The 10,790-nt window shown below is 35.9% G+C and overlaps 1 long non-coding RNA gene across 1 annotated transcript; it reads right to left on the reverse strand.

Moving 5' to 3' along the window:
* Positions 1–5,555: 5,555 nt before the first annotated feature.
* Positions 5,556–10,581, reverse strand: LOC129059250 (uncharacterized). The gene is made up of 3 exons (XR_008525010.1): positions 10,010–10,581; positions 9,056–9,240; positions 5,556–7,742 (listed from the first exon to the last, which is right to left on the reverse strand). It is a non-coding gene; the product is annotated as an uncharacterized LOC129059250 (long non-coding RNA).
* Positions 10,582–10,790: the final 209 nt, after the last annotated feature.

Consider the following 10,790-nt stretch of genomic DNA (forward strand, 5'->3'; position numbering starts at 1 on the left):
GAGGTGATTGGATCAGGGGGGCAGTTTCCCCCATGCTGTTCTTGTGATAGTGAGGGAGTTCTCATGAGATCTGATGGTTTAAAAGTGGCAGTTCCCCTGCATGTTCTCTCTTTCCTGCCGCCATGTCTGATACGCCTTGCTTCTCCTTCGCTTTCTGCCATGATTGTAAGTTTCCTGAGGCCTCCCCAGCCATGAGAAACTCTGAGTCAATTAAACCTCTTTTGTTTACAGATTACCCAGTCTCATGTAGTTCTTTATAGCAGTGTGAAAATTGACTAACACACTCTGCTATAAGGTATCTTCCCTACCTGTGAAGACTTCTCATCAGAAAGTAGTATACTTCTCATCAGAAGTAAGCATAGTGTTACTCGAGAGTAAAATTAGACTAGTTGTAAATGCATATTGCAAACTCTAGGGAAACCACAAACTTTTTTTTTTTTTGAGACAGAATTTTGCTCTTGTCATCCAGACTGGAGTGCAATGGTTCAATCTCAGCTCACTGCAGCCTCCGCCTCCCGGGTTCAAGCGATTCTCCTGCCTCAGCCTCCCGAGTAGCTGGGATTACAGGTGCCCACCACCACACCTGGCTAATTTTTGTATTTTTAGCAGAGATGGGGTTTCACCATGTTGGCCAGGCTGATCTCGAACTCCTGACCTCAGGTGATCCACCCACCTCAGCCTCCCAAAGTGCTGGGATTACAGGCGTGAGCCACTGCGCCTGGCCATCACAAACATTTTTAAAAAGAAGTATAATTGATATGCCAGGAGAGGAGAGAAAATACAATCATATAAAATGCTCAATTAAAACAAGAGAAGACATAACAGCCCTTAACATGTATGCACCAAACAACAGTTTGTTAAAATACATGAGACAAAAACTAATAGAACTGCCAAGTATTGGAGTTGGAGTCTTCAACACTCCTCTTTCAGTAATTTATAGATCAAGTAGGCAGAAAATCAGTAAGGACATATTTGAACTCAACAGCACTGTCAATCGACTAGATTAATCAACTAGATATAATTGACGTCTATCAACTACTTCATCCAATAACAGCAGAATACACATTCTTCTCATGCTCACATGAATCATTCACCAAGATGGAACACATCCTGGGTCATAAAACAAACCTTAACAAATTTAAAAGAATAGAAATTATACAATGTCTGCTTTCAGACCATAATATAATTAAACTAGAAATCAATAACAGTAAAATAGCCTCAAATACTTACAGATTAAACAAGACACACCTAAATAACATATGAGTTAAAGAAGAAATCTTAAAGGAAATTTTAAATATTTCAAACTAGATGAAAACGAAAACACAACTTATCAAAATGTATGGAATGCAGTAAAAGCAGTGGTTAGAGGGAAATTTATAGTATTGAACGCAAATGTTAGAAAAGAAGAAGGATTTAAAAAATCAATAATCTAAGCTTCCACTTTAGGAAATTAGAGAAAGAAAGATCAATTTAATCCTAAAGTAAGCATAAGAAAATAAGTAATAATTAGAACAAAAATCAGTGAAATTGAAAGCAGGAAAATAGAGAAATCAACAAAACCAAATGCTGTCTTGGAAAAGATCAATAAAATTGATAAAGCTCTAGCTGGCCTAACAAAGAAAAAAGAGAAAGAACACAAATTAATGATATTAGAAATAAAGGAGGAGTCACCACTATTGATCCCATGGACGTCAAAAAGATAATAAATATATGAATAACTACATGACCACAAATTTGGTAACTTAGATGAAATGGACAAATGCTTGGAACAACATGAGCCACCAAAGCTCACAATAGGAGAACTAGATAATCTGAATAGATTATTAAAGAAATCTATTAAAAAATTAAGTCAGTAATTAATATCCTTTCAAAAAAGAAAGCACCAGTTTTAGATGAGTTCACTGTTTAATTCTATCAAAATTTAAGAAAGAATTTATATCAATTCTTTACAATCTCTTCCAGAAAATAGCAGCCAAGGGAACCTCTCTTAACTAATTCTATGAGACCAGCATTACTCTAATACCAAAATTTGATAAAGACATTACAAGAACAAAAAGCTATAGACCAATATCTTTTCATAAACATAGATGCAAAAGTCTTCAACAAACTATTAGCAAGTTAAATCCAACAATGTATAAAAAAATTTACATACCATAATATAGTAGGATTTATTCAAGGTATATACAAGGCTGTTTCAACATTAAAAAGTCAACTGATGTTATCTACCCTATCAACAAAATAAAGAAGTAAAGTCACATGATGATTATATCAGTTGATGCAGAAAAAGCATTTAACAACCCCAACATTAATTGGTTTTTTTAAAACACTTAGATAATTAGGAATAGAGAACTTCCTCAACTTGATTTTTTTGAAACTACAAAAAAAAAAAGCTACAGCTAACACACTTAATAGCAAAAAAAACAAAGATGTTTTCCCCTAAGATTGCAAAAAAGGCAAGGCTGTCCCCTCTCACCACTTCCATTTAACACTGAATGGAAGTCCTAGCTAATGCGACAAGATAAGGAAAGGAAATAAAATGTATATAAATTAGGAAGAAAGAAATAAAGCTACCTTTTTTTGCAGATGATTGTCTATGTAAAAAATTCCAAAGAATCAGCCAAAAAAAAAAAAACCCTAGAATTAGTAAATGATTATGGCAAAGTTGCAGGATATAAGAATAATATACAAAATCATTAGCATATATATGTATAGATATATAGAGAGAGAATAATTGAACTTTGAAATGTAAAGCACTGTATAATTTTCAATATCAAAAAGTTAAATTAGATATAAACCTAATAAAACATGTACAGGATCTATATAAGGAAAACTACAAAATTACGATGAAAGAAACCAAAGATCTAAATAAGTGGAGAGATATTTCATGTTCATAAATAGCAAGACTCAGAATTGCTAAGATGTCAATTGTTTCCAGATTGATCAATCTCAGTCTCAATCAAGATCTCAGAAAGGTATTTTGAGGATATCAACAAACTGATTCTAAAGTGTTTATGGAAAGGCAAAAGACTCAGAAAAGCCAACACATGAAGAAGAACAAACTTGGGGGACTGACACTACACAATCTCAAAACTTACTATAAGTTTAAATTAATCAAGATAGTATGGTATTGACAAAAGAGTGACTCATAGATCAATGGGAAAGAATAGGAAGCTCAGAAATAAATCCACACAAACATAGTTAACTGATCTTTGAAAAGACTGTCAAAGGGTAATCCTTTCAAAAATGGTGCTGGAACGATTGGATTTCCAAATGAAAAAAAGAAAAGAATCTAGATTCAGACCTTAAACCTTTCAGAAAAATTAACTCAAAATGGAGCACAAACCTAAATATAAAATGCAATACTATAAAATGTTAGAAGAAAACATAAGACATAATTTAAGTGACATTGTGTTTGACAATGACATTTTAGATACCCCCCCAAAAGTACAATCTATATGACAGTGGAAACACACACATGAACTGTGTTTTTCCTATTCTCTCACTCATTAATCAACACAGAAGACTTCTGTGACCAAATGTGTGCAAGATTTTCCTCACACACCAAGCAAGCGATCAGTTCTGCAGCAGACATCATCTGGATGTCCTCCAATTCACTTCTGACTCTATCTACCTGGAGATAATGGCCAAATCCCACAAGCTGAGGGCTCAGTCCCACAAGACTGCCCCTCCTTCAGGCACCAGTCATAAGTCCAGGCCTCCAGAACTTCCAACCAACCAGCTTTAAGTTGGGATTCCCACAAGACCCTCTTTGGGTTCGATTAATTTGCTAGAGTGGCTCACAGAACTCAGGGAAACATGTTTACCAGTTTATTATAAAGGAAATTACAAAGGATACAGATGAAGAGATGCATAGTGCAAGATATGGAGGAAGGGGCATGCATGGAGCTTCCATGACCCCCCTGGGAGTGCCACTCTTCAGGAACTCCCACATATAGACCTATGTGAAAGCTCTCCAAATCCATTCCTTTTGTATTTTTATGGAAGCTTTATTACATAGGCATAATTGATTAAATCATTGGCCACTGGTGATCAGCTTAACCTTCAACACCTCTCCCTTCTCAGGAGGTTGGGGGTGGAGCTAAAAGTTTCAACCCTCTAATTATGAGTTGGTCTTTTTGGTGACCAGCCCCCATCCTAAAGCTATGTAGAGGTTGCCAACCATCAGTTAATCATTAGCATACAAAAATATAACTTTATAGAGTCTAAGGATTTTAGGATTTGTTTATTTAGGGAAAGGGGACAAAGACTAAATATATATTTTACATTATCACACCATGAAGGAAAAAAATGGACACATTGAACTTTATTAAAATTAAAATTTTTGCTCTGTGAAAGATACAGTTAAGAGAATTAAAAGACAAGCCAGAGACTGGGAGAAAATATTTGCAAAACACATAGTAGCTGTACATCCAAAATATACATTAAAAAACTCTTAAAACTTAACAATAAGAAAACAAACAACCTAATTAAATATTGGCAAAGATGTGAACAGACACCCCACCAAAGAAGATATGCAAATGAAAAATAAGCATATGAAAATATGTTCAACTTCATTTGTCATCACAGAATTGCAAATTAAAACAATAATAGGATACCACTACACACTTATTACAGTGGCTAAAATTTTTTCAAATATTTAACTGACAATACCAAATGTTGGTGAGGATGTGGAACAACAGGAACTATATCATTCATTGATGGTGGGAATGCAAAATGGTTCAGCCACTTTGGAAGACAGTTTGGCAGTGTCTTACAAAGCTAAACATAGCCTTACAATCCAGAAATCACACCATACAATCCAGAAATCACACTCCTAGGTATTTAAATTGATTTGAAATTTTTTGTTCCCACAAAAACCTGCATGGGAACATTTATGGAAGTTTTATTCACAATCTCCAAAAACTGGATGCAACCAAGATTTCCTTTGATATGTGAATGGAAAAACAAACTGTTACATCCACACAATAGAGTATTATTCAGCATAAAAAATATATGAGCTATCAAGCCACAAAAAGATTTGGAAAAAACTTAAATGCCCCTTGTTAAATGAAAGAAGACACTATGAAAATACTATATTGTGTATGATTCAAATTATGTGACATTCTGGAAAAAGCAAAACTATAGACAAAGAAAAATGATCCATGTGGGCCAAGGGTTTCGGGGTAGAAGGGAGCAATAAATAGGTGAAGCATGGGGTATTTGTTACAGCAGAGAAACTATACTGTATGATACTGTAATGGTGGATACATTACAATAGGCAGTTCTCAAACCCATAGAACTTGACAGCAGAAAGAAAACTTAATGTACACAAATTTTTATTTTATTTTATTTTATTTTGAGACGGAGTCTCCCTCTGTTTCCCAGGCTGGAGTGCAGTGGCCCCGATCTCGGCTCACTGCAAGCTCCACCTCCCGGGTTCATGCCATTCTCCTGCCTCAGCCTCCCGAGTAGCTGGGACAACAGGCGCCTGCCACCATGCCCAGCTAATTTTTTTTAATGTACACAAATTTTTAAAAGTCAGTTAGGAGGAAGGGAATCCCAGAAAGGAACGCAGACTGTGATAAGAGAATTTACCGGTATTGTAAAAATAACCTCACTGAAGAGGGTGAGAAATCAAGGTGTTGACCTAAGTAACTTTGGAAATTAGTAGTCTTTAAGACTAAAGGCATTTTAGCACTCTTCTCTACTGGATAAAGTTATTGTTTCTCACAGGGTATGGTTTAAAGTTTCCAGTACCACTGTATATGTATATTCGAACTGGACAACTAAGTAAATGGATGGTGGATGGTGGATGTCGGGGGCCAGGTTTCTCACGTTTGAGGTGGGAGTTTACAGATAAAAGGGGAAGGCAAGAATAAACCAAGGATTAGAGTTGGAGATATTACTATGAACTCATGGTTAGCTTAATACAGGCACAAATGGTTAATTACAGAAATTTTTTTTGTTTGTTAAGTGGTTTATTTTATTGTTTAAATATCAACTTTTAAATTCGGGGTACATGTGTAGGTTTGTTGCATGGATATGTTGTGTGATGCTGAGGCTTAGCGTATAATTGATCCTGTCACTCAGGTAGTGAGCATAGTACCCAATATGTAGTTTTTCAACCATCCCCACCCCTTACTCTAGTAGTCTCTAATGTCTATTGTTCCCATCTTTATATCCATGTGTACCCAAAGTTTAGCTCCCACTTATAAATGAGAACATGTGGTATTTGGTTTTCTGTTTCTGAATTAATTTACTTAGAACAGTGGCCTCAAGCTGCATCCATGTTGCTGCAAGGACATGATTTTATTCTTTTTTATGGCTGTCTAGTATTCCATGATATGTATATACCACATTTTCTTTATCCAGTCCACCATTGATGGGCACCTAGGTTGAGTATACGTCTTTGCTACTGTGAATACTGCTGCAATAAACATACGAGTGTATGTGTCTTTTTGGTAGAATGATTTAATTTTCTTTGGGTATATACCCAGTAATGAGATTGCTGGGTTGAATGGTAGTTATATTTTAGTTCTTTGAGAAATCTCCAAACTGCTTTCCACAGTTACTGAACTAATTTACATTCTCACCAGCTGTGTATAAGCTTTCCCTTTTCTCTGCAGCCTCATCAACATGTTATTTTTTGACATTTTAGTAATAGTCATCCTGACTGTGTGAGATGGTATCTCATTGTGGTTTTAATTTGCATTTCTCCAATGATTAGCGATGTTGAACATTTTTTCATATATTTGTTGGCCACTTGTATGTGTTCTTTTGAGAAGTATCTGTTCATGTCCTTTGCCCACTTCTTAAGGGGGTTACTTATTTTTTGCTTGTTGAATGAAGTTCCTTATAGATTCTGGATATTAGATCTTTATTGGATGCATAGTTTGTAAATATTTTCTCCCATTCCGTAGGTTGGCTTTTTATTCTGTTGATATTTTCTTTTGCTGTGCAGAAGCTCTTTAGTTTAATTAGGTCCCACTTGCCAATTCTTCTTTTTGTTGCAATTGCTTTTGAGGACTTATTCATAAATTCTTTGCCAAGGCCAGTGTCCAGAAGGGTATTTCTTAGATTTTTTCTTTTAGAATTTTTAAAGTTTTAAGTCTTACATTTAAGTCTTAGTCCAATCAACTTTTGAGTTTAATTTTTGTATATGGCGAAAGGTAGGGGTCCAGTTTCACTCTTCTGCGTATGGCTAGCCAGTTATCCCAGCACCATTTATTGAATAGGGAATGCTTTCCCCATTGTTTATTTTTGTCAACCTTGTTGAAGATCGGATGGCTGGTGAGAATGTAAATTAGTTCAGTAACTGTGGAAAGCAGATATGTGGCTTTATTTCTGGGTTCTCTATTATATTCCATTGACCTATGTGTCTGTTTTTATACTAGTACCATGCTGTTTTGGTTACTGTGGCCTTGAGGTATAGTTTGAAGTCAGGTAATGTGATGTCTGCAGCTTTGTTCTTTTTGCTTAGGATTGCTTTGGCACTTTGGGCTCTTTTTTGGTTCCATGTGAATTTTACAAGAGTTTTTTTCTAATTAATTACAGAAATATTATGTTATAATCTTATGTGTCTCAACTTGACTGGGTCATAGGGTATCCAGACATTTGGTTAACCATTACTTCTGGGTGTGTCTATGAGTGTTTCTAGATGAGACTAACATTTGAATCAGTAGACGGAGTAAAGCAGATTGTTCTCCCCAGTGTGTGTGGGCCTCATTCAATCTGTTGAAGACCTGAATAGAAGAAAAGGCTGAGTAAGAAAAAATTCTTGTTTTGGCCATTGCACCCAGTTTTTTGCAAAGCTTGCAACTATTTCAAAGTGTTGGGTTGATTAGGATCATCCCATTGGTTAATAAATAAATGTGTTTGTGCTTTTAAAAATAATTCTTTCTGACTGACTCTCTTCAGACTGGGACACTGGTCTTCTCCTTCCTTTGGACTCAGACTCAGACTTAGACTGGAATTTACAACATCAGCTCACCTGGGTTTCCAGCTTGCCAACTTCAGATCTTGGACTTCTCATCTTCTATAATCATGTGAGCCAATTCCTTATAATAATATATTTACCATTGGTTCTGTCTCTCTGAAGAACCCAGACTAATATATTGTGCTTTTTGGTTTTGGGGGGTATTTTGAGACAGGGTGTTACTCTGTTGTCCAGGCTGGAGTGCAGTGGCATGACCTCGGCTCACTGCAACCTCCACTTCCCAGGCTCAAGCAATCCTGCCTCAGCCTCCCAAGTAACTGGGACTACAGGCATGCACCACCACACCCAGCTAATTTTTGTATTTTCTGTAGAGACAGGGTGTTGCCATTTTGCCCAGGCTAGTCTCGAACTCCTAAGCGCAAGCAATCCATCTGCCTTGGCCTCTCAAAGTGCTAGGATTATAGGCATGAGCCACTGCACCTGACCAGTAATACATTTGTGTATATATACATGGGTTAACATAAAAATGTTTGTGCTATCAGCTGAAAGGGCATAAAAGAAATGACACCTCAGTAGCAACAAGCACACCTAATGCCTAGATCTTGGTTTCTATTACTGTCCTCCAATAAAGAAAGCAGGAATCTTTGAGAAATAGTTGATTCTAGGACTGGAGCAAGAAATATACAAAATGATACTGGAACTTCTTATAGTGCCATAAAATAAGGAAGTGTTCAACAACAACCTATGATGGAGGTGTATCAGAGGAGGACAAGAGCCAATGGAAAGAGCTCCCAATGGCCAAAGCTGGAACAACTTGAACAACAAAACAAATAAGGTATGCCAGATTCTAATCCAAAGTAAAAAAATAAATATTTCTGAGTCCATGCTTACATAAATAAGTGATTGAATAAATTACAGATACTCCACCCTCAAGGAAGGGGAGCATAACTTCCCACTCTTTAAGTGTGGGCTGCACATAGCAACTTCCTTCCAAATAATACACTATGGAGGGGGCAGGAGAGGATAACTTTACAGTGGAGAAACCTGACACACCACCTCAGCCAGGTGATCAAGGCCACTATCAACAGTCATAAATCGTGTTGATAGTATATTACGTACCCTTGACATGATGCAATGAAAACGGCACTTTGTCTCTGTAGTCTGTCTCCCAGTAACTCATGACCCCAGTCTTATCATGAGAAAAACAGCAGACAAACTCCCATAGTGAGGCATCCTACAAACTACTTGGCCATTACTCCTCAAAACTCTCTTACTAAATGTGATATGGTATTCTGGATGAAGTCCTGGAACAGAAAAACAACATTAGATAAAAACTAAGGAAATGTGGATAAAATATGACTTTAGTTAATAATTATATATCAATAGTGGTTCCTTAATTATAACAAGAATTTCACACCAATGTAAGAGGTTAATAATAGGGGAAACCATAGAGGATATTTTGAAAATCTCTACTATCTTCTCAACTTTTTCTGTAAATCTAAAAAGATAATGTCTATTTAAATAAACAAAAACAAAAAAAGAACTTAAAGGATATACTTCAGCAAGGAGAAAACTGAATTTAGAGGGAAGCTAATGAGCTAGAAAATAAAATATGTCAGTAAATTTAATTAACTATTAACTGAAAAAGATAATTTTTTTATTAACAGGCAAAACTATGACTAGAAATAATAACTAGATAAGAATGATGTTCAATTAGTGATTAAAGTAAGTTAAAGTCTGTGTCATGTTTAGGAAGAGGATAGAAATATTGAATGACTTAAATCTGTTAGAAAAAAATGAGTACTTAAGTATGTGTATACAATTAAGTATATAAAAATTGAAGGATAACCACAATAAAATGAAAAACACAGTCTATTTTCCAAACTGCTACAGAGGGGAAAAAGGGTATGCAGGGGAAGAATGGATATAGAAAACATTTTCAGTTCAACAGAATGCAAGGAAAGGAGAGAAAAAAAAAGAACAGAAAACAAAGCAGAGAAAAAGTTGGTTAAAAAATATGCAAATATGTAGATCGTTACAATAAATGTTGTATGAGATGCATCTTGCACATACCCTCAACTTCTCTTGGCCTCGCCTGTCTCCCAAACACTCAGCCTCTTGCCTTTCTACAGCTACTGCCAAGTGACAGTCAACTCTGTTGGGTCCATGGCTGGAGGTCCATGTTTCTGTCCTTTCCCGCTCCATTGGCACTTTATGTCACAATGCATGAACCAGGTAACTCAGCCTGAAGTTCAAAAGAGTTAAATCCCCAAGGGCAGAAGGCCTAAGTAGAGAGAAGAGAACAGAGCCAGCAGATAAACGCCTTCTATTTGCTTCCCTTGAATGGACTTTTCCAAGGCGTGCATATGCCTGTACAGCATGTGTGGAGATGTGCCAAGAGGCCAAGTGAGTATATCTGTCAAGCATTGCCATTGTCTTGTGGTGTGCTGTGAAGTCCTTACACATGCTTTCCATTCTCCTTTGCCTCAGTTACCCTTTCTCTCTCTCCTAATGACTCAACATTGCTTCAGGCTCTGTTGCTAAGACAAATGTAAAATAAACAAATAAATTTAAAAGCCTATCTACTAAAATAGATTGGATGAATAGATTTAAATCCAGTAAAACACAAGAGACACATCTGAAATAAAATTAATTAGAAATGTTGAAATGAAGACATGGAAAATATACACCATGAAATTACTAACAACAACAACAAAACTAGTGTAGTAATATTAATATCAGACAAACTAAAACTTGAGGTATAATAGCTAGTACGTAACAATATATTACATACATATTTAATATACACTTACAGAAAGAAAAAAATCCACCAAGGAAATATAACAATAATGAA

This window comes from Pongo abelii, chromosome 1 (genome assembly GCF_028885655.2).
Source record: "Pongo abelii isolate AG06213 chromosome 1, NHGRI_mPonAbe1-v2.0_pri, whole genome shotgun sequence".
Taxonomy (NCBI): Eukaryota; Metazoa; Chordata; class Mammalia; order Primates; family Hominidae; genus Pongo; species Pongo abelii.